At 34.4% G+C, this 26,675-nt stretch overlaps 3 long non-coding RNA genes across 4 annotated transcripts; 1 reads left to right on the top strand and 2 right to left on the bottom strand.

Moving 5' to 3' along the window:
* The first annotated feature begins 7,543 nt into the window (after positions 1–7,543).
* LOC147404749 (uncharacterized) lies at positions 7,544–14,241 on the top strand. The gene is made up of 8 exons (XR_015177886.1): positions 7,544–9,690; positions 9,792–9,915; positions 10,024–10,108; positions 12,019–12,231; positions 12,325–12,435; positions 13,043–13,421; positions 13,500–13,597; positions 13,742–14,241. It is a non-coding gene; the product is annotated as an uncharacterized LOC147404749 (long non-coding RNA).
* A 338-nt stretch (positions 14,242–14,579) lies between these two features.
* Positions 14,580–17,311, bottom strand: LOC147404750 (uncharacterized). Of its 2 annotated transcripts, none has more exons than XR_015177251.1 (4): positions 16,932–17,309; positions 16,716–16,825; positions 16,360–16,508; positions 14,580–14,659 (listed from the first exon to the last, which is right to left on the bottom strand). It is a non-coding gene; the product is annotated as an uncharacterized LOC147404750 (long non-coding RNA). The 2 variants fall into 2 exon arrangements; XR_015177250.1 differs by having other exon boundaries at positions 14,583–15,957; positions 16,932–17,311.
* A 3,700-nt stretch (positions 17,312–21,011) lies between these two features.
* Positions 21,012–24,767, bottom strand: LOC147404751 (uncharacterized). The gene is made up of 5 exons (XR_015177887.1): positions 24,707–24,767; positions 24,134–24,254; positions 23,895–24,030; positions 21,826–23,028; positions 21,012–21,584 (listed from the first exon to the last, which is right to left on the bottom strand). It is a non-coding gene; the product is annotated as an uncharacterized LOC147404751 (long non-coding RNA).
* Between the last annotated feature and the right edge of the window lie 1,908 nt (positions 24,768–26,675).

A 26,675-nucleotide genomic window follows, 5' to 3' on the forward strand; every position in this document is an offset into this window, starting at 1 on the left:
CATTTATACTCTTATTAGCACAATCAAGGACACACTGTCTTCAGTTTCCTTCCGAGAATACATCCTTAAGGGGGTGTTTGTATGCATCAAAAATTTTTAAGGTGCTTTGCAGCTCTCTAAATTATCAGGAAAGTCTCTAAAGCAAACTTGGGCCTATACATTGAAATTAGGACCCATTGACCGACCTTCTAAAGATTGGGGTTCTGGGTTTTCATAGATAAAGCCGATGGTCTAAAATAAATCTAAGTGATCCATATATTAAGTATTGGGCCTTATACCCAAATAAATTAGTTTGGCTCACCAATAGTTCATATAATCTTTTAAATCAGATTTGGACGAATTTTGCCTTTAGACAAACCAATCAAAGCTTTTTAAATTAGGGCATAATTGAAAAGTTGAATTATTTTTAAGTCTATAAATACCAAAGCCTCCTTAAGTTAAGGGGATCTGGATCAATTTTTCGCAAAAGACAAAAGCTCTCTAGTCGTCCTCCAAAGACAAAGAGAAACTCTTCAAGAGAGACTTGGATTCTAATTCAAGAGAAGATCTAGCTCAAAAGTCCTTCTTCAGAAGTCAAGAAATCATTTTCAACTGACAAAGCACTAAGCCTGAAGAGATGAATAGGAGGATTTTCTAAGAATGGGGAGTTGTCACCTATTTTAGGTTTAGGAATCAAAATAACTCCAAATGGGTCCCTAATGGTCCACGGGTAAGAGATATGGGCAAAGGGTAAGGTTACATGTTTCGGAAGATATTAGACAATTGAACCTGTCTGATCAAGGTAATCAGTCTCTACAATCCAATACTATCCTAAGGAAGAAGACTATGGTTCATAATATGTATCAATACTTTTCAAATTAATATTCCTAACATGCATCAATATTTTTCAAATCGGTACAAATTCATAACAAGCATATATAAACTACCAAATTGGTAACATTCATGAAATGCAAGTTGATTTTCAAAAAGGTAAAAATTCTAAAATGCGTAAATAAGTTCCAAATTGATAAAATAACCCATGTAAAAGAATTTCTAAATAGGTTAAAATTATCACATGCACACAACTTCCCAAATTGGTAAAGACTATCACATGTATAAAAATCCTAAAATAGGTTAAAATTCCTAACCCACATAAAATTACCAAATTGGTTAAACTATCACATGCATAAATAATTATCAAATCAATTGAAATCTTAACTTGCTTAAATAATTATCGAATTAAACTTTTGACCCACATGAAATTATGAATCAACTTTTCCACGACTTAAATGGTATTGAACTCGTAAAGAAAGATTAAAATTTGAGGCACCATGACGATATATAAAAAATAAAAATTATAATCCATCTAAAACAAAAAGTGTAAGAAAATGAGAATTAAATACCTGAAAATATGACGACTTAGGTGGTTGTTGTGGCACCTTTGGGGCAATGTGCGGCCCATTAATGGTTGTGCTAGAGACGCGAGGAGGGATTGCTGAGTGTGAGTGAAGGCATGTAGGAGAGAGGTGTGTTGGTTATCAATGGCTGTCGCGTAGCTGGATTGAGAGGTGAAAGCCTTGATGGCTGTTGTACAATGTGAGGAATAAGGAATTAATGGGGCTGTAAAACCGTAAGGAATAGGCTAGTTTAATAATGCTATTGGGTGTTGGATAATAGAGAGGAAGATGGAGGTTTGTGGGTGTGCAGCTATTGTTGGGGCATTAAAGGGAGAAAAGATAGGGACGTCAAGGGTGTTAAAGGGAGAAGAAATGGGGAGCTACCGAGGCTATTGTGGGAGTGGTTGTTTGTGAGGTTGAGAGAGAAAGAAAGAGAGAGATGTGGAGCTACTTGTTCGTGAGATTGAGAGAGGAAGGAATAGAGAGATGGGATGCTGGTTCGTGAGGTTAGAGAGGGCGGATGGGAAAGGTAGGGGTGGTTGGATCGAGAGGCAAAGAGGGAGAAGGAGAAAGGTCGGGGTGGCTGAACCGAATGGTGAAAAGGGAGATGGAAAAAGGTGGGGGTGGCTGAACCGAATGGTAAAGAGGAAGATGGAGAAAAGTAGGGATGGCTGATGGCTACTGGCAGGGGCTGCTCCAAGAAGGGGAAGAACCTCTTCTTCCCTTCTCCTCTTTTCCTTTTTTTTTCAAAATTCCCCAATCATCTTTTTACGAGAGAGCTCTCTCTTTTATAAATTTTTTTATGAAAGAAAAAAAAAGGCAAGTTTCCTCTTTACCTTTTCATTTCTTCCTTTTCCATTCTTCCTTGTTTGAACTAGTGGTGAGGACATGTGTAGGGGTGTGAACTCATGCTTCTAATTAGTAAAGTTTTTCCAAAGTCCTTGGCTAATCAAGTGGGTTGCATGTTTCAAAATTTCAATAGATTGGCATTTAAATTACTTGGCTGATTGAGACCACTTTTCAAAAATTTTCATCCATTGATTTTTTGAGTTCCAATTAATGATTAATTGTTGATTTTAGATGATCGGTTGGTTCAATTTATTAGTTTAAGTCTCACGTTGATTGGAAAATTGGACGATGGTTGTTACTGATTGTTTGGGATTTTGAATTGATCGGTCATTTCGTTAAGATTCAAGGTTAATTAAAGGGTATCGGTCAAAAATTAAGTTTCAAGGATTTTATCAATTGGTCGGTTTGTTCGATTGATTTTAATTTGTCGATTAATTGGTTTAATTTTAAATTTTGCGATCAGTTCTATTAATTCGATAGTTAATGATTGTCAAATGACAAGTTGATTTAAAGATTGAGTGGCAATTGTTAACATTGGTTGGCTTGATTTGTCGATTTTCAAAATTTATTGGTTTTTTTTTAAATACCATTATTCGCAACCACCTTATTTTATCATTCCACTTTTAAATTAGGATGTAATTAGTATAATTTAACATTTTAATTGACAAGGATCCGATATCCACTTTCTTAATTAAAATTTCACTTTCATTATTTCATCATGATCGATAGGTGTCAAACCATGTAATGGAAATTATCATTTATATGATCAATCAGTGTCATTCCATACTGTGAAAATCGTCATATTATGTAAAAAATTCATCATTTCCCATGAAAAATTTTGGTTCTCCTAAGCGCGAGGGGTTTCTAAACATGTGTCATGTTCCAATGGTATTCTCTTAGTGTAATGATCTTTTTGAATGTGGATTGATCGTCAAAGGCATTTTCGTCATTTTGACCATTTTCATGAATTTCAATGAGTGACATTTTTATGTCCCGATGTGATTTATTTCTAAGTCTCGAGATCCCATTTTTCTAATGTTGTGAGTTCTCTAGGTCATCAAAAATGTGTGGCGAACCTAAACGTACGTATTTACTAAAATGAATGTAGGATGTGGCGATCCTAAGCAAGCGTAATTTCTACGCTGAGCGTGCCAAACAAGAGAGAGATAAAATCACGAGGATTGGGAAAATTATAAAGAATCAGGATAGGACCTCTCATAAGCTTGCAACTTCTTCTTCACATATTTGGTGCTCATCATTAGGAATCCACCGTAATCGGGTGACGGATTGTCGAATCAGGCGGATGCAAAAATAGAAAGTCTACAAATGCCCCTATTTGGCAGAGGGTATAGGCAAACTAGGTGGCAAATCTAATTTGGTAGATAGTATGACATCTGAATGTCAAATCTAGTGGCAGTTTATTTTGCAATTTGATTCGGTAATTTGTTAGGACATCCGGTTCTCTAAAAGTAAAACTCTCTCTGAATTAAAATAGTGTCAAATCCTCTAGCATAAGCTCTTATTAACGGTTCACGTGTGCAACAGTGTCAAATCTTCGGTAAGATCCTTGAATTTTAGAAAATTCTCCATCATTAATGCAAATGCAATGAGAGTGCACGTGTATGCAATAGTGTAATGATGAAAACATGATTTTGAGAATGCGTACCTCCGTTCTACGCATTCATGATGGGAGGAAGACGATTTTAAAACATTAAAATTGAGCAAAATAGTTACGTAAAAGAGTAAGTAAAATCTAAGCAAAACTTGAGAAAAATTTGAATGAAAACTGAATAAAGTCTGAGAAACATTTGAGTAAAACTGAGCAAAATCTGATAAAGGTTTGAGCATAAACTAAGGGTCTTAACATAGTCTGAGCAAAGTCCGAGCATAATCTGAGCAAAGTCTAAGTATAATCTGAGTATAATTCAAAAGTCCTATTCTTCCTACTCAAGGTAAAAGAGTAATGAACTATTTTTTGGGAGTTCTACTCTACTTATACTAGGTAAAAGAGTAATGAACTATATTCTGAGAATTCTACTCTACCTACTCTAGGTGAAAAAGTAATAAACTAAAATTGAGTAAGACATCTGAGAACTTGAAAACACTTGTAATTTTTGAAAAAATTGAAACTTGTGTGATTTAGGCCAATATTTTGACTATCTTTGAACCTCGAGGGTTTTATTTCAAAAATTACTATGAAGAGGGTAACATTTAATTCAGGGTTAACCTTATCCTCTAGGGTTGAAATTGATCAAATTCAAAAATTCTGAGAACAAAATGCCCATAGTTTGATAGGGTACATTCACTACAACAAATATGGAAATTAGGAACGGTTTGTAACCGTTCCTAATACAATAAGAAACGGTTTACGGACCGTCTCTAATGGAGGCGTCGTTAATGAATTTAAACGGTTGGAAGCCGTTCTAGATCTCATGATTTGGAACTGTTAAAAACCCTTCCAGAACTTAAAATTTGGAATGGCTAAAAACCGTTCCAAATATGACAGTACATACCAACACAAAAATATCTTAGACATCGGATTTTATAAGACTGATGTCCTAAGTCTCGCACTTTGGACATCGGTTATAAATAAATATTTAAAATTGTCATAAACCAATTTCTAAACTTTAAAAAAAACAAAAAAAAAAATTTAATTTTTTTTTTCTACGCACCTATTACCCACGATCAAAATAGACCTAAATAGAGAACATCGAGGTTCTCTATCACATTAATTTATACACAAAAAGAATTACAATGAGTCATAATTTACAAATCCAAAATTATAATGCATCGATAAACCTTTTACAATCGTTACACAAGCATAGGTGCCTACAAGGAAGCAATGCCATCACTCCCATCCCTCCCTATTTTCTGTAAGATCCCCACAATGCTCGCAACTGCCAATCGAGCTGTCTTTCGTGTCACCACATTGCATACTCTCACGATGAGCTTCCGCACCTTCAAAGGAGTGTTTGAGAAGTAAATGCTCCTAATCAACCAAAGAAATGGTACACCAGCTCAGGGTTCAAAATAAATATATGGAAATATAAATGATCACCATTACAACAAGAACACTCAGTTGTAACCTGATAGTATCCATGCTAAAATATCCACTTTAAATAGAACCAGTCTTAAGAAAATTTCTAAGTGGAAGGATGCTCATCATTATCTTTCCCATTTTCAATTGTTTCCAGCCATTTCAGAGCATCTTTTTTGCATCATACCCATGTGATCTAGGGGTTAGCCAAAGCAATTAAGATGACTAATAATTGGTGCGATTTCTTACCTTTCCAGAAGCAGCTTTGAATTTTCTCTGTTGATTAACCTAGCACACAAAACAATGGTTTAAGTCAATTGTTTTGACTTCTCCTAGTGGATTATGAAACCAACCACATGTATAAAACCTTTTCACCTTTAAATATTGTTGTTACGAAGGTTCCAAAATAAACGGTTCATCTTGGTAGGTTCCATATCCAGGCCCTTGGAACATCTATTGGGGTAAGACTAGAATCATGGTCAGTGAACACCTAGGTAGAAATGATCTTTTCAGTTTGGTACCGTCAGACTTGATAATCCAATTTCTATAGCATGGGGAGAATACGAATGAGAGTACAGAGTAGTAATAAAATTTTACCTCATTCACTTGAAAATATGTGTTATTCAACAGAAAACTCCCTCTCATAGACGTTTTGTATGGTATCTGTTCATAGGATATTTAAGTATCAATCATCATCTAATGGCTAGCAAGTTGTATTTAGATTCTCTATTGGATAGCTATCAGTTGTAATTCCTCACCAAAAGTGTTCCTCTGACTTTTTGATAATTTTCTTCTCGTATACTATTACATGAGAAACATGTCTTCTCCTTGCATAGGTCGCCCGAAATCTAGGAACTACAACATCTTTCAGGTGGTTGAATAGATTCTGCAGTTTCACCTGAAATTGAGCATTGGAAACTACTAATCAACAACAAATACTGAGCAAAAACATATATTCTATAATCCTGGAATAACATGTGATGATTCTATAGTCCTGCTAATCAAACCAATGGAATCATGCCTTCATAACATACCAGAATTTGTGTTTCTTTTTTGTCAGCAATATTTCAAATACCATGGACTATGTCATTTTCATCTGGATAGGAAGGGGTGTTATAGCTTACGAGCCACCAAATCGGGCTTACTGTGAAATATATGCTTACCTGGTGTCCATATGGCAAGAAGGTATGAACAAATATCACTAGGTACTCGTCTTTCCACCTGAAAATTGTCGAAAATGTAAACAAGTTAGGAGAGATATGTAAAATAATAGTCAAGAACTATTCAGGATTTGGACTTGCTGGTAATTTAATAAAAGGTTCACTCTTATTGATTATGGACCTTGTTTCTAAGTGCTTATTTGCTTCTAGCTGAAGAATTGGCACTCGATTGATACCCACACCTGCACTACGTCATATTAAGGTTTTGACGACGCTAGAATTGCGCTAAAACCGACTGCTAAAGGTTGTCGTTATTAACGATAGCCTTTGGCCGTCGTTTAATCGTCGTTTCAACGATCAGTAGTAAAAGTTGGGGTGCCAATAGCCACTCGAATTTTTTTTTTGTTCTCACCTTCGTTTATAGAAGCTCGTCTCATTCTTCTCTGTCTCACTCTCACTGATAAACTCTATCTCTGTCTCTCACTCTCATTAAGTAAACTCTATCTCTGTCTCGACTCCGTCACTCTCTCGTCGCTCTTCTCGCTCTCTCTCGAATCTCTCTCTATCGAATCTATCTCTCTGTAAGTTTCGATCTAGAAGATCAACTCTTTAAGTTTCGATCTAGAGAGATAGATCAACTCTCTCTCTGTTGAATCTCTTTCTCTAAGATCGACTCTCTCTAAGTTTCGATTTGCAAATTTTAGGACAGAATCAATCGGAGTTTGATCGAAGGTTTTAGTGATTTGTTCGATCTCCCTCCCTTTGCTTGGTTTGTGATCGAATATTCAGGTATGTTAAAGTTTTTTATTGAATCTCTGATTTTCCTTAATTAATTTAGGGTTTCAAACGTTTTCTTCAATGTTAAAGCATGTTTTAGGGTTTTGTTTGGTTTTGTTGCAAGCTGCAATTATATCCCTTGTTCTTAACAATAAGATGGAGTTTGGTTATGGAGTTTTATATCATGATCTAGCTCTTACATCTCTTTAATTTCATTTTTGAACATGAGGTCTTGCCTTTCTTACCCTTCTTTAAGCTTAATTTTAGATCTAATTATCTTTCATATTCATCAATTTGAGATCTGAATATGCCTATTTTTCTGAAAATTTTAGAAGATCCATTACTTTTTTAAATTTTGTTTGCAAATTTTTTCTTCTTCAATTCCACTCATTAACATTGGCTCTGCTCAAATTCAGTGGGATCTATGTCGTTTATAAAGAGATGTAAGAGCTAGATCTGATATGTAGGGAAGTTTGATCAGACAAAGTGGAATTGATCTGAATTATTAGTTTTTAGACTATAGTCTTGCACATTTATAGTTTCATCCCCAGTTCTGTTTGGGAAGCAAAAGTTTATTTTAGATCAATTTGTGGTGTTTGTGTGTTGGAGACATGTCATCTTTAATTTCTTTTTTTTGAAGTTTATTTTAGATCAATTTGTGGTGTTTGTGTGTTGGTGTGCAAAATGAGATCTTCTTCTTTCTAAAATCAATTACTAATTAAAACAATGCAGCCAAACCAGATTCTGAAAATCAGTTACCATGATCTAATTCTGACAATCTTAAATCAATTACTATAAATAAATAAAAAGTTCGCAAAATGATATTCTTATTCTAGATTCTAAAATCAATTGTTAAAAATAATATAGTCAACATGAGATTCTAAAATCAGTTTCCATAACCTAATTCTAATTAACAATAAACAAATAAGTCAGAACCTAAATCAAAATCTAACAATTGGAACCAAACTCCCCCTCAAATTACTCATTTTTCAATGGTGAACACTAATTCACCAAAACCTTAAGCAACAATGACCTACTAAATCCAAATGATGCTAATTAGTTTGAGACAAAAACACACACACACACACACACAGAATTCCCTGCAACACTTCAAAGTTCAGCGAAGATGGATCCAAACTCATAGTCATCAAATCTTACTCCACTATCTCAATCTATGATTGCTGCACCCCTACTCCTACTCCCTTTGAGTTGAGATCCTTTACAATCCCCAATGTTCTTGCTGCCACTTTGTCTCCACATGGGACTTATCTCCAAACCTTTCAAAAATCCTCAACACCACAGGAAAAGAACTTGATATTGTGGAAAGTGGAGAATGGGACACCAGTCTATCATCAATTCCAGAAAAACATGTCCAAAACTACATGGTATGTATTGTTTATTTATTTGTTGCTACGTGCCTCAAGTCGATAAATGTTGATTGATCGCATATTTTATTATAGTTCTATGACTCATAGTATCATTTCCTATTTGATCCCTCTGAATTCCTTATTCGAAGTTGTGATAAGATTTATTCATTAAAAAGAATTGATTCCATATATTTCTTATGTACTCATAGATGCCATGTTGAATTAGAATCAGATTTTGGAACAATCTATATTGATTGACGGCCTTTTATTATGTTGTTGCTAGCAAATACCACTGTTTTAAGACTTTAGATGCTAGGAGCTATCCTACATGGGAAAATCTCTCGAAATCATAGTCACTTAAATGAAAATGTGTGGAGTGTGTCTTTCAATGATATGGGGGGCATGAATGCATACTGGATGAGAGCTTGAACAGCAGCCCGTATGGGAAATTCTCTCAATGTCTTGCCACTCCAATGAGAAGGCATGAAGATGTGTCCCATGGTTAATTTTGGCAAGAGTCACATATATTACCTGATTTAAAAGGGCTCCCATGCCTTCTTATTTGTCAAGGGATGATGATAAGAAGAGAAGTACCAGAAGTTGATCTACACACAACTTTTTGATGAAAGCCTGTGTGTGTAAGGAGTTTTTCCTTCAATTCGTTCGGTTCGATGATGATTTTCAGTCGAGTGTTATGTTACTAAAAGAAAAATATGCTAAGCTGATGAGTCAACAACATGATACCATGTGATCAACAAAGAAATTAGTAAAATCCAAACACTTAATTATTATATTTTTTTTAATACATGTGACATCATGTCATTGATTCATCAACTATATGCACAGATTTTTTGTTTTGGTTTTTTTTGTTTTTGTTTTTAATTGACAACAAATTCCTATTAAAGAATGCAGTTTAGAATTGACGAGGTAATTTATTTTAATGGTAACTAACCAATGAAAGGGTCTTTAAGGCTTTTAAATTTCGGAAAGACAACACATTTTGGTGAGGTTGCTAAATTTCATTTTTGGTTTGTTGTCTCACTAATGCTTTCATGGCCTTTGTGCAGATAACAATGTCTGCTGTCAGAGAATGGGCTGCATCTCAGAATAGTAAATTTCTTGAGGTTAATTTCCCAACCCATACCTCTCTTCTACTGCCTTAACTGTTTCAAAACCTATAAAGCATTACTTATGTACTCTAATCCTTGAATGTTATTGCTGTCAGGCCGTTGCTGTAAACAACTTGGGGAAATGGAAAACAGCCACCCAAATGACTGCACTAACTACAATCCCCATTACTTATCACCCTTGAGTATCTTTTACTTGGGCATATGCTAATGCTTAGAAATGTAAGTATCTTTTACTTTCAGTTTCTGTTAGCTTTGAGTTTTACTTTTGTTGTTTGCATATGCTAATGCTTGTAGTGGTTACCTTCCAATGTGATTCGTATTGAGCAGAGTTTGCCAAACCATTTTCACCACCATGTACCTCAGCAGCAGCCAGACACGTCAAGTGTCAACTCATAAAGGGATTCTCATTATGGTTAGTACATAATGCACATGATTTCAAATGTTTTCTTCATTGTTAAAGCAAGTTTTAGGGTACTATAGATGTAACAACTGGGGTTTTCTAAAATCTCACCATTTTTATAAAGTTAAAAAAAAAAAAAAAAACACTACTGTTATATTTACACAATAATATCTATTAGAGTTACTATGGAGATCTTCATTTTTTATTCTTCAATCTTGTTTACTTAGTTTCATAAAACATAATTCTGTTGTGTTGTATCCTTATGCACACTTTCTTCTTTAAAATGAAATGAAAGATCACATTGTCTATGGTTAAGATCATGGTTTTAAGAACCAGTTTTTGAGATCAGTATCCGATTTTCAGTCAACGACAGTTGAAAAAAATTTACTGTTATTTATTTTATGATGATTAGGATCAAAAGAATTTCATTTCATATCATCCACAAACCTTTAAAATCTTAAAAGCCATTTGGACATAATAGCAAATATCTAGTTCCATTTGATTGGTTCTTGCCTGATCTGGAAAGAAAAACCGATCGACTTCGAATAATTTGTTGTGTTTGTGATTTTGTAGAATTGGGTAATGGAATTCTGATCTATCTCATATTTGGTAGACCAAACACGTGTAAAAAGTTTGCATGTGTTGGATTCCCTTGTCCGTGTAAAAAGTTTTCTTAGCCTTCAAATGTATGGTTGTCGGGTGATCCAAAAGGTACATTATCATCATTCTTTTGAGTTGTGATCTGACGTACAACATTTTGGAGCAAAACAACTTGATGTATGTCCAGTCAAAATTCAGCATGACTGATTTTTTTTAACCATTTAATCAGTAGACCTTATTTGGAAATTTTATTTGATTTTCTCGCTGTCTAAAGGAATATAGTGAGCTAAAACCATTTTAGTTCATCCAATCATGATGGTTTTTGGCTCTGTGTCCCTGCGGTGGGAGCCATTGAATAGAGTCTCAATCCATTGCATACCAGTTACAAATGATCATTTAGAGTCTGAGTAGAGATTTCCCTTTGGATAGATTCAGTTGCAAAAAATATTCCACGGGTTTCTCTCTATTCTTTTGTAATTCGAATAGTGGCCTTTACCTTTAGAATAATTTTCAGCCATTTACTTGTGCTGAAAATACTGTCTGGGGAGGATTTTTGTCATTATTAGGCTCATAATTTCGTGTATGACAGACCCATCATCCAACTCCTGAACAAGTGCAGTTTCTGTAGTATTCTTGATAACTGTTCTCTCACACTCTAGCCAGTGCGCCACTGGCTAGACATGTGGCTTCAGACACATCCGTGGCACCTGGTTTCATGGTGGAATGGTAGGGAGGGGGGTGAAGCTTAGTCCCACATCGGTCAGGAACTGTTCGAGATCCCAGGCTATAGGTGAGACTAGGACCTTAGGTTGTACCGACACGTTTTTCCCGTAAGGGGGAAAGCAAAGCCGTGAGTGGGCCCCGGCTCGCAAAGTGGACAATATTGTTACATGGTGTGGGTCCCTGCCATCACATGTTCTTTTTAAAACCACACTAGAGGTTTGAATTATACTAGAATATGGACATTCAATATCTTATGCATCCAACGATTATATTCCTCTTGGGTTGTTTAGTGGGGTGTGAATTGCAAGTTCGATATTAATTGGAAAAATGACACCCTGAACCAGATAAACTATTTTAGGGGAAAGACTTCAGAGTTCTGTTTTTTCTATTGCTGCTGAATATCTTGTTGGGATCAGTTTGGATATCTCTATATTTGTGGCCTATATATCGGTATTCATTTCCTCAACCTGCAGAAGAAAGTGCACAACAAGGCTTTATTTTTTTCCATTTTCTGATTCTATGTATCTATTTTTCTGGACAAGTCTTATTTGAACAGAGACTGATTCAATGTAATCAAAAGCTTGAACTAATTGATGCAGGCAATAGAAGTTGTCGATTTGGACCAGTAGACTAAAATGGTTGTAGAGCTTGATGGCCATGTAATGCGTTGTGTACATGACCAGAACGGGAACCATGTCATCCAGAAGTGTATTGAATGCGTGCCTGAAGATGCAATCTAGTTTATCATTTCATCCTTCTACGACCAAGTAGTGACATTATCCACCCATCCATATGGCTGTCGTGTCATACAGGTTAGAAGTGATTTGCCTATCTTCGATTCTCATTTCTTTGTATATAGATTAACCTACCTTTGATGCTGAAATAGTATTAATTTCATGTCACAGAGAGTACTGGAGCATTGCCATCACCAAAACACCCAACGTATCATGATGGATGAGATATTGCAATCTGTTTGCATGTTGGCATAAGACCAGTATGGGAATTATGTTGTTCAGGTTTGTTTTGTTTTCAGAAGCTTTTTAAGTTGAGAATAACATCTGTGGGAATTAAAGTCTTGTTTTTTCCTGCCCAAGACATCGTCTCAAGAGAATATTTTAAACTTTGTACGTGATAATAAATGCAACACGCATGACTGCAGCGTCTATTGGAACATAAACCTGAGTCACACTATGAAATTAGATGGAAAACAGTGGTATGACAAAAATTAAGACAAAAGCAAAGATATCATAATACCAATTAGTCTATTGGGTGCTTCAATCACGTTTTCAGACTAGAAGAAACACATGCACATACAGTTGATCTATATGCTCCCCAACCTTCTAGATTGCAACAGTTCTGCTCACAATATCACTGATCTCATTCATTCCCCCCGCCATATATATATATATATATATTTTTTTTTTTTTTTTTGGGATGGGTAAGCTGGACTTGAACCCACGACCACAAAGTTGCTTTGCAATGTGGCAAACCAACTGAGCTATGGGTCTAAGCCCTTCCCCACACCATCTATATTTGTAAACTGTTGACTTTGCAGCTTCGTGTGCTTAAAATAATATAGTTCACATGTTCTTTCAATTGATTTATTGCTTGTATTGGTAACAGCAAGTTCTTCTAAAGTCTGCACTCGCCGATAAACAAGAGTTATGCTTCTCTGTTGTTTCCTTGCTGTGGCACAAGTTCGTTGCAGCCCGGGAAACACAACTAAGCGACGAAAGCACGTCTTCTCAACAGGGGTGGAGACAGGTACTGTTCTATCATGTCTTATTTATAATATATAATTTATTTTATAATTACGTCTAAGGTTACTCTATTCATTTTGATGGTAAGAGAACAAATTTCTAGCTCAAGTTCTTTGAACTAAGGTGATTAATTCAAATCGTTCAAATTGACCAACTCTTATTATTTTGTATAGGTAGTCAATGCTTTTTGCAGTGTTGTATCAGCTTCGCCAACAAAAGCATTGTCTGCAATTGTTCTTCAAGTCAGTGTTCTTCATGGATTATTAATCAACGGATAGTAAAATTAATGGTGGAGCTAATGAGAAATCATGATTGCCCAGAATCGTTGGTAATTCTATCTAGTTCTCCAGATCTTCTACAACGTGCCACAGATGGAATGCTCCCCGATGGAGAAGCGTGCACTTTACCACAACTAGAGGTACTATTGCGAGCAAATATACTTATTTTTCTTCTTCGTGTTTCACCTTATATTCCCATTTAAGAGAGCTTTGTGACCTTATTAGATTGTACACCTCTTTAATTATAACGCTTACTTACTACATGTTTTATTACTGTTAATTAGTGTGCAGCTTTTGGAAGCAACAGCTAGAGCAGTCCAGCTTCTGCTTAAATGGGGAGATTCCAACTTGGCCATCAAAGAATCACTCTCGAACCTTTTGAGACCTCAATGTTTGTTGGAGACTTCGCAGTCACCATTAATATCCAATTCTGGTTTGATTCACCCTCCATTTCAAATCAACAGCGAAGAACACCTATTTAAGCTGGAAAGTATTGGTTTTTCATTACTCTATGTTCTTATTAATATCATAATCGTGTAACGTAAAAGTTTTAACGACAAATTGTCCCGAGAGAGTATCTAATGTTAAAGAAACAATCAGTCAGTTTTCGACAAGCCCTTCGATCTACTTTGGTAAGTTTTATCCGTGATCTAAAATATTGCTTCCACATTTTTCGTCAAATCCCATCCGTATGGGCATATCTCTTTTTTTCTTCAAAAGTTTAGATATCGGTTTGTAACCGATGTCCAAAGTCTCAGACTTAGCACATCAGTCTTATAGACATCGGATTTCAATCGATGTCTAATGTATTTTTTTTTTTTTTGTAGTGCTTTCAGATTTGGAACCGTTTTAAGTCGTTCCAAATTTTGAGTTTTTGGAACAGTTATAAACCGTTCCTAATTTCCATTTTTTTTGTTGTAGTGCTATGATGGACTAAAGCCGTTGTTTTTTTTCGACGGTCTTTTTGACGGTCAAAAGCCGTCGTTTTTTCCGACTTTCTTCAACAGTCGCATTTTAATCGCGACTCCTTTTAAAACGACTGCGCAAACGACTGTAAGGGCAGTCGTTTTTGTCAAAAACGACTGTTCAAGACAGTCGTTTATCCCGCAATATGACGTAGTGCTGGATTTTCGTTGGTTACGATGGGAGTGGTTGAACTCACAATACCTTTTTCCTCTGGCCCTGGCAGGGCTAGCCTTGCACTGTATCCCAACTTGGTTCATTAGTCATCTAAATTATGAGAATATATCATATATGTCAAGAAACAAATTCATTATAAGCTCTCTATAATGTCACACTACTAGTATCACAATATGGTGATGACCCTCAAACAGTAAATATGGACATAAAAGAGTTTTAAGATTCTCCCAACACTAATAAATACAAGCAACAGTAAATATGGACATAAAAGAGTTTTAAGATTCTCCCAACACTAATAAATACAAGCAACAATCACACAAGTCTATGAACCAGTAGTAAGTTCTCCTCACATACCCTCTATCCATGAACCAACCCTCTCAATTGTGGTGACTCCTTACCTATGCTTCAAGATTATCAACTTTGGATTGTTCTCCTGCCAGTTCAAGTGACACTATTTTCATTATGGAGAAACCATATTTCTTTGATGTATGAGAAAAATTTAACAACAATGCCTTTTTTATTTTTCATGCTAAAGTTCCTAACATGCTTATTTCTATTTTTTAAGCATTTACAGATCAAGCCCCCACTACAGTTACGTCATTTCCAGACACCATAGAATAGTTGAAATGAACTTACCCACGAAGTCCCAAGTATCAAAGTTAATATTGCTTCGGTTTTCATTTTTGGACATCACTTTAAAGAAAAATAATCAAATTATGTTTCATCAAATTCAACTCTAAAAAATAACTAGTTTATAAATTTCCCAATCCTAATGAAACTGACATCAGAATCCTAATATATTTCAGCTTTTACAGAAGCTTACCTAATAACTGGCATAGAGGCAAGTGCTTTGCACGTGAACAAAACTCGAAATATTCCATGTAAATGTGCCTAACTAGTCATTTCCACTGGAATGCTATTACTTCAGATGGATGAGGTTTCAATAGAATTTTCAACAGATTAACACTCATTTCAAATGAATAGTTTTTTCTCATGTGGTTATCAAAATAGTGTGCCACATGGCATGCAAAGTAGATTTGGAGTAGGGTAGCGCTACCAAGCTTCCTAAAAAATTAGATGTAATACCAAAAGGACAATAGATTAGACGTGGAGGATGTAAGAGTGGAGCATTTATTACGATGGGATTTTAAAGAAGACTTCTTACCATAGTAAATTTCATCATCATCATAGCCTAATCCCCAAATTTGGAGTCGGCTGAACAAGTCATGCTTCCCCATGTCTTTTGTTACTTCAAGTGCATTCATATCGCCTCTCAATACCTCAAGCCTTGTCCTTTTTGGTCTTCTACTCACTCTTTTTGGAACCTTCAACCTTTTTGGTCTTCTACCTCAATCTGAACCTGAGTCCAGATTCAGAGAATCATTGGAGCAACAATTGGATCTAAATTCATAGGCAATAGTAAACATTCTATTTTCAGTCTCCACAATTATAATGAATCTGCCATCTTAATTACTGGTATATGTATATGATATTCTAATCATTCAGATGTTGTGAAAAAGATCTTAGAGATATTCACACTCTATAAGTAGTAAAACCAACCATTATGAACATCGTAGAAGTCAATTTTATTCTTCAAAGCATAAGAAAAGCTCATAAACAAAATTAAGGTCGCGAAAGAAGAAAAAGAAGCTCATGTGAGATGACTTGAAACGAGAAAAAAAATGTAACGTATTGATCAAAAAAGACGATGTAAGATGGTTGCCAAAAAAATGTAGAACAAAAAAGACTTGTTCTTCTTTACCTCCCTCATCGGGCAAATCTGAAGTCCAAAGTGTGAGCTTGTCCCTAAGAAGCTGCATTATAATGGTGCTGTCCTTATAAGATTCTTCGTTGAGGGCATCGAGTTCTGCAATAGCCTCATCAAATGCTTGTTTGGCAAGGTGGCATGCCCTGCATTATAAGAAACCTTGAAGTGATAAGACGATCTAACGGGTAATCATTATTGATTAAAAGTAAGAAATTTAATAGAGTTCAATTATTATTATTATTATTATTTGAAATTTGAATTAAAATATAGAAATGAAGGCAAAAGCAAAAGTTTTAAAAATAGAAATCCAAATTAAATACACAAAGGAAAACATAGGGAAGCTTGCAAACCTTTCGGGTGAGTTCAATATCTCATAGTAAAAAACATAGAAGTTGAGGGCTAAACCAAGTCTGATTGGGTGAGTTGGTGGGAGATCTGTTGAAGCAGTGCTAGTGGCAGCCTAAATCACCACAAACAATTCCATAACCACTCTCATTTCCACTTGTAAAGTTTGAAAATTTACAAAGAACATAAAATATAAATATATATATATATATAAAAGAGACCTCATAGGCCTTGAGTGACTGATCTGCCACTTCTTTACATTCATTTCCTGGTTTAAATTCGGCCAAATATAAAAAATAGTTCCCCTTCCTAGACAAGAGAACCAAGATTGAAATTAGCCTGAAAAATACTTGTTATGATAGAAAATCAAAACCAGGGCAATTTTCATATATCAGGTTTTGGATTTATATATTTGTTGGTGTTATAGGAGAGAAATCGAAATGGGAAACTCGGGTTCGAGGTAGGGGAGATCTGAAAGAGCCAAAGAGGTATCATTTGGATACGCGTGTATCTAATCAAAATACAAGCTTATAGCAAACCAACATTTATAGCATTGAAATGTTGTTCACATTCTGAAACAAGTTGAAATTAAGTCGAGGTACTCCAAACAAATATGAGGAAGTAAATGATTGAATTTACAAGTCATACTAACAAGGCATCTAACCTATAAACAAATGGTAGAATAAAAAATATAAGTACAGAGCAAAGGAATATCTATATATGGAAGGGTTTAATGACTAGAGACAAAAAGACTAGGACTAGAAGTTAGCTACTCCCACAACAGTAAGACTAGGACTAGAAGTTACTCACTAACTCACAAATTACTTATGCTAGGCCTACCAAATTAAAGAAAAGAGGGAAAACTCTTAAGAGTTGCTCCCACAACAATAAGACTAAGACTAGAAGTTAGCTACTCCCACAACAGTAAGACTAAGACTAGAAGTTACTCACTCAATGCAGATCTATAAAAGTTACTCACTCATGTCAAGGGTATTTTTGGTATAAAAAAATTAGAGCACTTTTAGAAAGAGAATAAAGATTTAGAGCATTTTTTGAAGGAAAATAAAGTTTGGAGGTGCATTTAATCCATCTTAATTTGTTCCCTTAGGGCACATGTTAACAAAAACCTAAAACCTCAACCTCCTATAGTAAATTGAAAACTTTTTTTTTTCATTAGTATTCACTCTTTTGTTCATTGAAAAATTAATTTAAAAAATAAATATTTATTTTGCTTGTCTCTCACAATTTAAGTTTGGTTTTCCTCATTAATAAGGTGAAGGAGATGCATTTGAAGTACTTAAAAGAAAGCACTAGACGATTTAATGACTGGGTTACGGACAATTTTTAAGTCCAATACAAATCTTTGAAAGAAAAAAAAACTGAAGAATAAAACCTTGGGTATTGTTAATGTGTGCCCTAAGGGCACATGTTAAGGGTATCTTTGATAGAAGAAAAAAAGTTAGAGCACTTTTGGAAGGAAAATAAAAATTTAGAGCATTTTTGGTAGGAAAGCGAAGTTTGGAGGTTCATTTAATGCATCTTAACGTGAGCCCTTAGGGCACATGTTAACAAAACCCCAAAACCTCAACCTCCTTAAAAGTAAATCGAAAACTTTTTTTTTTCATTAGTATTCATTCTTTTGTTCATTAAAAATTAATTAAAAAAAATATATTTATTTCGCTCATCTCTCACGATTTAAGTTTGTTTTCCCTACTAATGAGGTGAAGGAGATTCATTTGAAGAACTTAAAAGAAAGCAATGGAAAATTTTATTTAAAAAATATATATTTATTTTTTCCATTAACAATTTTATTTTTAAAAGAAATATTTTAATAATAATTCTTCACTCACATTTCTATCAATTTAGGTTTGTTTTTCTCTACTAATGAGGTAAAGGAGATAAATTTCAACTACTTAAAGAAAGTCCTTGACAAGCTCTTGGAGAATAATCTTATCCTTCTTTTTTAACCTTTCTTTCCCATGATGATTATGAACGGGCAAATCAGAGTTCATGTTGATTTTAGAGCTTGCCCTAAAGAAAAATTTGGATTCTTTTAAGTTCGATTTTATTGTGGATGATTAATCCTATTTTGGATAAATGAGTAATTTTAATTTTTTTTTTCAAAGTCAGCTTGACTTTTGAAGTGCTTGGGTAGGACTTAGAATGATGGCATCATAAATGGTCTTCAAAGCTATCAACAATAATGGAAACATTAGGATAAAAAATGCTTCATGCGCCCTCTTTGTTAACGGTGGCTCTTTTTTTTTTATTTTTTTCGATAAGAAAACATCTAAAATGATCACTGTACCACCTTAGTTAATGTCAAAATGTTAAAATAGAATTAAAATTTTAGCCTCATGAATATATCCACCATAAACTGCGATAAGACCTAATTGTTGTGTACTAAAAAATCATTTATTGACAAACCAAGGTCAATATCCTATCGATCAAGCAGACTTCTTCTTTGCTCCTCTCTCTCTCTCTCTCTCTTCATATTCATTTCCGTTTGAGTTTTGTGAGAAGTTGAATCAATGGAGATTAGTTTTTCAGATTTTTTTTTCTCTCTTTTTTTTTCGATTTAATCACCAACTAAGATGGACAAAACCACTATTAAAGAGATGATTATAGATCGATGGACTCGGAGATTTTGATATATTTTGTTCAGTAGATTCAGACCGAATAAGTTTTAGTTGGATCTGTGGGTACCTACTAAACATTGCAAAACATATTGGGTATGTACCAATGGAACAAAACGTTTCATGTCAATCTTTGTATTCCGCATAACCGTACCAAATCTCTATGTATATGATTGGCAGGTACCTAGAGTACATTAACTGCCAAAAATTATTTGGTACTGTCATACAGAACCGAAAATTTCACACACAAATTTTCTCATACAAATGGCTTCGACTTGATTGAATTTTAAGGAGTTAAGATTAAAAAAGAAAAAAGAAAAAACAGTAAGATCAAACCTTAAAACCGACATTGCAACCTTTCTAGATGCAAAGAAAAAGTGGGATCGGTACCCTATTGGGAGGGTGTAGAGAGAGCAAGGACAAATTAATTTAATTAAGTGCGTACAAAGAGAAATGTAAATTTTTAGGTGTGTACAATGAGTAAGTGGGTACATTAAGCATTTTAGAAGTGTGAAAATAGCACAACCCACCAATTGAAGAGTAGGGAAAAATAAAAGGAATAACTGGCTGACATCTAGATGTATTCAATGCCAAGATAAGGATCAGAAGAAACCCTGCAATATCTCTTTATCAAGTATTCCTTTGAAGTTTATGGCTCACTTCAATAGTTATTTTAACATCCCTTGGGTTGGGATGGTTTATACGCTTAGGTGTATTATCCAAAACAGGAGTTGGTTTCAGAGATTATAAGGTCACATGCTTAGGGTGATTCTATCATAATTGGTCATTCGGGAAGTTTAGTTAGCTAGAAATGTTACAACAGTCTTTGATGAATTGAAGTAGAAAATTATTCCTCAGATGCAGTTGGAGTTAATCATGAACACAAAGTTTCCAATGTCCCTATAGGAGTGAGGACTGGCACAACATGAAAAAAGCTGATATTTGACGGACCAAGGTGTTGAATTTTTCGTTGTCAAATTTTTTTTCGACAAACCGAAACTGTCAAATTAATGGACGATGGGAGAAATTTGATGTCTAATTCTTTGAATTGGGGAACATAAAAAATTTCGAAGGCTATGTGGGTCATCAAAATTCGGGTTCTAAAATTTGTGGGCTTTGGCCCATTGAATTTTCTTGTCAAAATTTTTAGTTTTCACATAATGTGAAAGGGGTGGGAGACAACACTATCCTTATTGTTTGCTAGAGGAAACAATAAAATAGTTGGTTGTAATTCTGTAATTAAATGTTGACGGCCCATGTAGTGTTTCCCTGAGGAGGTGGCAAAATTATTTGAGAATATACAAATAGTATGAGAGTTCCGTTCTCACTTTTGAAAAACACATTCCAATCTATAACACAAGATCTTACACTTATGCATAAAAGTGCAAGAACATCAATACTAAAAACAGATGTGGCACAATCCCTCGCTTAGCGGAGAGAATAAGCTGCAAAAAAGGGGCATGAACTTGCCTTCACGTTGTGTGCTCTGTGTTTTGATTCCATTGAGACTAGTGAGCATCAAATTTTCCAGTGCCCTTATAGCGAGTGGCTAAGGAAAAGTTGCTTGAGAAGATTTGGTGTTACAAGGACTAGGATGTACGCAATAAAAGAAGAGATTCTTTTGCTAACAGACGTAAGGTATCCAAGATATTCAATGGTAGAATTTACTTGATTTGGCGAGAACGGAATGATAGAATTTTACAAGATATTTGATTACCGAAGGAAAAAATTCTATTGAAGATTGAAGAAACTTTAAAAGCAATTTTACAAGATAACTTGTAGTTTCTTTTTTTAAGCAATAGGAATAGTATTGGGCTAATAGGATGGGATTTTAAAATTGCATGCATAAATCATATAAGATATGGGGTATGCCCCAAGAAACACAATGCAATTATTATTATTATTTTTTTACTTTTAACAAAACTCGCTTACATAGTAAAAATAAAAATAAAAATACATACACCAATGTACTAGTGTGCCTACTTTGTTAATTGCTTAGATTCCGGATGGTCAATCACCTCCAAGAAGCTCAGTACAATATTGTTCTAGTTTTAACACCACTCATTTATAGAGCAAAATGGAGGAAGACACCAACATACATGTGTGCTTACTTTGTTAATTACTTAAACTGCGGATGGTCTATCACGAACTCCAAAGATGGTGACTACTAGCAAACACGGCCGTTGGTAACATTTTGTCTTATTAATTCTGGGACGTTCATCAACTTAAGAATTTTTGCTGGAATTGCGATTCAAAAAAATATATATCACGTAAGATATAATAAGACGTTGACAACCAGAATCATAATAGAAAGAAATAAAGAAAACTCAAAATCATCTTTGAACAATGAGGAAAAGATATCTTTATAAATTATATTGATTGAAAAACAATTACTTATATCATGCATGATATAACTTTAGGTAATAAAATGCACTAAGAAATAAAGAGGATTTGGATGAAAGGAGTAGCAACTACTGACCTTCGGTTTGCTAATAAGACAAGTTGGGGTCAGACCATTGACCTCATGGTAGTCACCGAATGTACCGGCATTGTTGCAAGTTTTGACGAAGTTGGCAATATGTTGTTTTGGAATGCCTTTTCTCTTGAACTGTTAGAATTTTGGCTGTTGATATCCTATCAGAAAACGCATGTGCATTGAGTACAGGATTTGGAATAGACCAATGAGGACTGTGGCATGCTCCTATATTGAGCGGGAATGGTCTTAGTAATCTCCTTCTCACAGAGCTATGTACATTTCGAGAGTGAATCTTGGAGGTTGTGAGGGTCCAACGCTTAATTCATTCGCTTTGTCCTTCTGCTCCAAACGACTGACAAAAGTGACAATTTAAATGTCTTTTTCTTCTTTAGTCTTTGTCAATTTGTTGATGGTGTATGCCATTTGAGCTACTTGTTCTTCCATTGTTAGTGCTCCAATTGCCATCACCGCTCTGATAGAGGTGTGAGTTTGCGATAGGAAAGTAATTGATAGAGATTCAGACAATCCCTTGCCAATCTTTTGCTTGACTTCAAATTGGATCCAAAATCCGATAAGTCGTCTTCCACAATGTCTGCCCACAATGTCTTCGTTGTGAGTATCGTTTTTATAGCACGCTTCATGGAGAGACTCAACCAGTTTAGAACCACTAGTTTTCGTCCTTGTTCGTGTTATAAGATGATCGCGGCCGATTACTTGAGTAGATTCAAAATTAAAGGAAAGGATTTTCTTACAATTCTCAGTAGTAGCAGATGCAATAACGTTAGCGTTGTGAGATGCCATTGATGTTATATTGTTGGTATTTTTGCTATTAACTGAAAGATGAGAGACTGATATGCTTTCATCGAGCGTGCCACTTTGAAAGTCGTTTATTGTGCATTATGATGTAGTGTTCCCTCCATTGTACAATATTTGGGAAACTTGAGTAATCGAAGTCAACATTCATAGAAAAAGCCCAGATATAGTGCCATCGTTTTGATAAGACACTTGTTGCTATTGCATCTTTCAGTGACAGGAACGAGACGATATGTCCACATATTCCATTGAGCAAATCGCTAATTCTATCTTTTGCTTCCAAAGTGGATTTTTTCAATTTTCTTCCATAAAAATTGAATTGTTTATCTCCAGCAAACATTTTACTAGCCATCCACAATGATAGCCAATAGAACATGTGAAGGATTTGGAAACCTGTTCGAGAGGAAATTTTAATCGATTTAGGTATAATGCCATCAGATATGATTTTGTTGCATTATAGATCATTTGTGCATAATTTGATGGAAATTGCTTCTTATAATTCTTATAGGCATACTATCAAACAGGTTGTTGGTAAATAAGAAATCACTAAAAATTAAAGGAAAAAATTATAATAAAAAATCATAAATATAAACAAAGCAAACAAGAAGAGGGAATGAAAGAAATTTTAATTTTCACTAATACGGAATTAATTCTAGGTTGAAAAAATTAAGGAGAAAATCTTTGTAGATAGTGCGCCTACTTTTCGCCTTAATTTTTTCAACCTAGAATTAATTCCCATGATTAAGGAGAAAAGTAGGCCCACCCCTAGTTTGCTGTTCTTGATTGGGGATGGCTCCTAGTTTGCTGTTCTTGATTGGGGATGGCTCATGTAAAGACCCTCGATGAGGTGGCTGAATAATGAGTTTCAAAGGTGCCTATTGACTGCTTTGCCTTCCAACTTTATCTTCGCAAAAACCAGAACTGAACCTAGTAATTTGGATTAGGGATTTTTCGATAACATAAAAAACCCTAACCATAGCAAACATTTTTGAGTTTTGATCGGATTCAGTTTTTTTTTTTTTTTTCTTTTTTTTTTTCAAACAAATAAAAACTTTTTAAAAACAAAATTTTTAAATGAAATATTACAAACCTATACTTTAAAATTTATTTAAAAAAAAATTGATTTAAACTACAATTACAAAAAACAAAAAAAAAAAACAAAAAAAAAAAAAGAAGAAAAAAAGAAAAAGAAAGATAGGAAATAAAATAAAATGAGTAAAGTTCTCATAATGCAAATAAAACATAAGGTAATAACTCACTTGTTAGACTTCTGGCCCGTCTTTAATTTTATTTTTTAATATTTGAAAGATCACCTCCTCCATTACTTGAGCACAAGCATCTCTGCTTCAACATCAAAGATGGGTTGAAGCGATCAAGGTTCTCTCTCCTCTCAAACTATCACATTCCACAATGAAGTACATAAAACAATATTTCAGAAAACATCCACCAAACCAGCAAAATCATACTAACAGCTTAATTTGAATGAAAGGAATAGTACCTGCTTAGGTTTGATTTGCTAATAAGTTGGGATCGGACCAATGACCTCATAGTTTCTGTGCAGATCATCAAATTTAGCTCTATCATCTTGAAGCTTTTTGTGAAGTTTTCTTTCAATTGCCCTACAAACACAAAATTTAAGAAAGATCACACTTTCAACAATGAAAAAGTAAATAAGGAAAGGAACTTAAAACTAGTGTCTAACGTCATGATCCAAAAAACTAGAGAGACTAACCATTATTAAAATGGTATCTTCTCTAGATATGTCCATATATAATTTTTATCAGAATAAAAGGAGATTTGTTTGGAAATAGATAACAGAAATTTTTTTTAAAAAGCAAATCGATAGTTAAAACATGTTCTAATGGCCGAAGTTCTAATTTTTCAACCTGATTTGTACATGCACTTGATAGGCTAAATCGGGTTCAGGAATCATGGGTGTGGAGGTTGATTTTATGATAAATTTACCTCGATCACGATTTCATTATTCAATCCATAAAATAATAAAAAGAAAATAAGAAATAAAAAATAAAAAAAAAACCAGAGAAAACAAGGATTTAAATAGCCTCCTCACCTGCCCTCCGTCTTTCTCTACCTTCTTCCTTTCCCTTCTCCCTCTTCTTCTTTTCTTTTACAATGGCCTCAAGGACTTTAAATAGAAAAACCCTAAAAAGAGTCCTAACCCTAATTTATAACAATTGACTATAATACCCCTTATCTAAATTAATAATCACATAAAAAGTGTCTTCAAATGATGCCACATGTTCACTTTAGGACGCATGTTGATGGTGTGAATGGACGATCTTGATGGGAGATGAGTTTATCCCTCCAAAAGAATAATAAGAAGTAAATAAATTCCCATTTTGGCATCTCATCTGGCCCACGAACAGATTTTTAAAAGCATCAAATTTGAGAAAGAGAAGATTATATGTAACCAAAAGAAGTTTGGTTAGAAGGTTCTTACCAAAATAAAAATAAAAAAATCTGGCTCACAAGGTTAAATGTGCACATTAATTTTAAAGAGAATTTTTTTTGAGACTACATATCTAAATGATTATTATAATATTATTAATTAAAAAAAATTATGAAGAGTATTACAACAAAGTAAAAAAGTAAAAGTCTTTAAGAATTTTAAATAGGATAATGCTGAAGTAACATTAAAGTGTACATCGATTGTACATTCTGAAGCGGTGGTGCACACATAACCATACATGCTTTTCATCAAGATACGAGTGAAAAGCATCTATGGTTATAAGTGCACCAAAACATCAGAATTTCAGAATCGATGTACATTTCAATGTTACTTTAGCATGGTTCTTGTAAATAACATGAAAATTAGCAATTTTTCGTGTATCAAAAATATATATTTCGAGTTTCAATTTTTCACTTTTGATTAAAAGTTATAAAAAGATTTCTTCTTTTACCAAAGCATTTAACGTGAGATCTATGTGACAAGGTCTGTTAACATTGTTTGATTATTTTCGGGAAAAATTTTATTCAGAAGACCATTGTTGACCATTATAGGACTATATAATTATTTATTTTTTTATTTTTTAATAGCGAATGAGCTAGGGCCCGGAATCCAACACATAAGGGACCCTCCCTCGGGCACGTGCAATGTGCGCACATCACAATAAAATCTTTACCATTGTGGAAAATTCTGAAGTGACTTACTATGACACCACACTCCGCACTGTGTTGACATAGCAGTATGCACAGAACCACATTTTTTTCCTAAAATCTCGAGGAAAAAATCTATGATTATCGGCACACTGCTATGTCGGTGCAATGTTGAGCGCAGTTTCGTAGGAAGTCACTTTCGAATGGCTCATTTAAATTTTTACCATTTGAAATGAGTTTTACAATTTTCAATTGCATACTTTCAGAGTATAAAGTGGAGTCAAATTATATATTCTGAAATCTATGTCAATGTGAAAGATGTAGATTTTATTAGTAAGACTATCCATAAACTTTTACTTTCCTTTAAAGAATTATTTCTCTTATTTATCTTGTGGTAGTAATGATGTGGTTTCCATAAGAACTGGAAGGTGACAACAAGAATAAAGATTTGCTGTTTAGAAAATTATATGCTAAGCTGATGAAGGACGCCTTGTGATTGGTTAGTCAAAAGAAATTTTTTGGAGAAAATTTAAGAGCAGTTTAAGTGCTTTATTTTAGTTTTTTTCCCAATAAACAAGGCATCATGCCATTGGTTCATCAGCTTAGACATAAATTTCGAAATAGAAAATTTTTATTTTGACCATCATATTGAAGATAACAATAATGATGGTGGTGAGTGCAACAGTGGCATATATAAGGAGATTGATAGTAAAACAAACATTATGTTTTTAGATTTATCAAACATTTGAAAATGGATCCTTGAATAATGTTTCTTATCAGGGCAAAAAGATGATTGCCGGAGAATTACATATGGCATCATGCCAGTGACATATCAGCTTAGCAAGGATTTTTCTCAACAGTAATTCAAGGATTTTCCTAGGTTTTATAGTCCTAAAATATAACTAATGCCCACCTCTTATGAG

Source organism: Akebia trifoliata, chromosome 4 (assembly GCF_017979445.1).
Source record: "Akebia trifoliata isolate Shusen 1 chromosome 4, ASM1797944v1, whole genome shotgun sequence".
Taxonomy (NCBI): Eukaryota; Viridiplantae; Streptophyta; class Magnoliopsida; order Ranunculales; family Lardizabalaceae; genus Akebia; species Akebia trifoliata.